Raw genomic sequence first — 3,196 nt, forward strand, 5'->3', positions numbered from 1 at the left:
TTTTCACCTTTTTCCGTTTATTATTAACAAATATATCTGCATACTTCAAATTCCCCCAACAGTAAAAAATAACCATGACTCTCTGGTAAACCCAACTATCCTATCAAAATTTCCAATACAAATACAAGGGACAAAAAAAAAAAAAAAAAAAAAACTTACCTTATACTGATAGGGAATACCTCCCCTTATAAGGTACTTGAGATCTGTACATGATGGCAGCTCCTTTGCACTTGTACCTGCCAAGAAACTCTCCCATCTCTCTTCCCATGAGCTCCCATTTTGCTGGTGGGGGAAAAACATGCAAAAATAATATCTTAGTGCCAAATAAGTATAATAATCATATTACTTTAACCCACAAAAAAACAAGAAAATTCATAGCTTTGTGTGTACACAATTTGTAATGAAAAAATACAAAAACTACAAAGTAAACCAAATTTTAACCCCTTTTCACACTGTGTGCCACACAAACCTGAATAGCATTTCCATAGGATAAAAAAAGAGACTCAAACACCTGATGACCAAAATACAACTTTTGCTTTGGGTAATGGTCATTCCTAATTAGGGATTTTATCTCTAAACTGTTCTTCCTGTGTGTATCTGACTTAGTGTCCTGTATATTATTATCAGATAAAAATAAAAATTTACTAATTTCTGACTGCACTCATGCAGGTTCATAATAACAACCAATTCAGACATAGGTAGCATCTCCATAAAATTTCTATTAACCCATTCCCGACGGGTGGCACGTACGCACATGCCATGGATTGGCGGGACTATCTGCCGGGGGCATGTATGTACATGCCATGGTGTATCTATGGACATGCCATGAGTTATTTTTTGTTACAATCACAGTAAAATATTATTTTTCTGCCACTGAAAGTGTGATTAAGTTGTTTTTAACACTTTCTCATTATTACTATGCAAAAAAAAAAAAAAAAAAAAAAAACAATAATAATAATAATAAAAATAATAATAATAAAAAGCTATTCAGACTATAGACTGAATAATGATCAACTATGGAGTCTATATAACAACAAAAATACCTTTCAGTCTTGATTTATCAGGAAGTATGGCAAGTAGAGACTTTAGAAAATAATGAAAACTGAAAATACAACATATCTTCGTTGTATTACGAAGAAACGGCAAGGGATGCTGGTATTTGGCATGAGTGGTCGCGCATGCAGCGAGGCCCAGGCCACTATGAATACTACCCGTCGGGAAAGGGTTAATCATGTTTGAACACCTGAACATTACTTTTTAAAATCATGTAAAAAAAAGAAAGAAAAAAAATGATTATATTGTCTGTGACATAATTTATTTTTGTAAACAATCCCCAAATTAAAAAATGGCACAGAATCAGATTCTGATATCAGGTATGAAAAACTGAAGGTGATAAAACAACAATGAATTTCTACAGATAATACTACAGATCTTTCTATTTGGATAATGTGAAAAATACCCATCATCTGGAGCCATTACTTGCCTTGGTAAAAAAACTAAGAGATAAGATGATTAACTATAGCTATTAACTTTTTTGTACAACACATGCCAAAAGGGTTCACTCAATTAGAAAAACATCAACACCCAATATCTGTTTGTGAAATAAGGTTTCAAATTAATCAAAAGGTGTTCTGTATATTAAACTAACTATCCAAAGTCTTTGTTAAAGGAAAGTCAGCTGAGTGAGTAACAAGACAGTCCAAGCTTAAAATTGGGAAAACCTCAATTATATCTTGTGTATATCTTTAGCTTACTTTCCCTTGGAATTATTATACAATCTAATTCAAGCTTGACTAATACAATGAGTAAATACTAAACATTTAACATACCTATTCAAAACTAAACACATCTTATATAAATAAAGTTTAAAATATGTGGGTGAGGATGCATTAAACAACACACAAAAAATCTAGTGCATTTCTACCTTCCAGCTGACAAGCTAATGCTGCACCATCTTCTAATCTCCGTTAATTGATTTACAGGCATTTTGAGAATCAGCTTGGATCAGAATGGGACATGGACAGTTTTGAAAATAATTAGCACATATTCCCTGGTCACTTTGTGTCTTATCAGTATATAAAACATAATGATATAAAATGGAATTAGTAAAGAGGCTATCTAAAAGTCCATAATATATATATATCTACATGTATATCAAGCACCTATGATTTATTGGCATAACACAGCACAGCTCACCTGAACTTGGTTGGCTAAGGCCTGAGATTGCTTTTGGAGATAGTTCGCTCTTGACTGCAAGCTTCCTTCACCCGGGGCTGTGATGCAGAATCCATATTCATCATACTCCCGCCCTTTGTTGTGTATCACCCTGGAAGAATTGGTCTCTCTTATTATCACATGCATGGCAAAATTCATTATCTATTAATCCTTTGTACATGGGTACACATACTGTCCACTGAAGATTTTTATGAAATTAGCTGGTGCAACATGACCTCACCCCTGATTTCTGCATTCACAATTTTTTTCTTTTTTTAATCAATACTGATCCTGCTATCATCACTATGACATCATAATTAACATAATAATGATAATGATGATGATGATGATGATGATGATGATAAAAAAAATTCTTCCAGAAAACTCTAGAAGCACTTATTAATGAATGTTAGGTCAGAGATTCTGCTGCCACTCATTTCCAAAAAAAAATATTTGGAGTGCTTTGAAAACTACATAGGTAAAACCTGAACATTCTCCTACAGTTATAAATAAGCACAATACCATTACTTCTTCATATTGGCCATTGCAGTTTTAACACAGTAAATATGAACACATCTTATAAAAAGAAACAAACCTAAGGTCAGGGGAACCATGTGCTTCCACTACGTCTTGCAGCAGCTGGGAAACAATGGACGGGTCGTGCTGGCTGGTTTGGGGTGAGTGAAGTTCATTTAGCAGCAGAAGGTACTTGCTCTGGATCTGGTAGAATTTGGCTTCCCATTCACTAGATTCACTGTTGGAGTATAAATGCTGATTTCTTTTATTCCATCTTCATGAATTCTCTTGATAGTGCAAAACAAAGTGTAAAATTGTCTATGCAGCACTGTGTTCTAGCTGGTATTCTTTCAAAGTTTTGGTTTCACTATTCATGCAGATATAACTAATTCATTATGATTTCTAACTTTTCTTAATTAAATCTACACAATCATCGAAAATCATTCAGAAAAAATTTTTTTTTTAC

General features: G+C 33.5%; 1 long non-coding RNA gene across 1 annotated transcript; it reads right to left on the bottom strand.

The window, feature by feature from the left end:
- Positions 1–141: 141 nt before the first annotated feature.
- Positions 142–2,965, bottom strand: LOC119597688. The gene is made up of 3 exons (XR_005230867.1): positions 2,810–2,965; positions 2,197–2,326; positions 142–282 (listed from the first exon to the last, which is right to left on the bottom strand). It is a non-coding gene; the product is annotated as an uncharacterized LOC119597688 (long non-coding RNA).
- Between the last annotated feature and the right edge of the window lie 231 nt (positions 2,966–3,196).

This window comes from Penaeus monodon, chromosome 39 (assembly GCF_015228065.2).
Source record: "Penaeus monodon isolate SGIC_2016 chromosome 39, NSTDA_Pmon_1, whole genome shotgun sequence".
Taxonomy (NCBI): Eukaryota; Metazoa; Arthropoda; class Malacostraca; order Decapoda; family Penaeidae; genus Penaeus; species Penaeus monodon.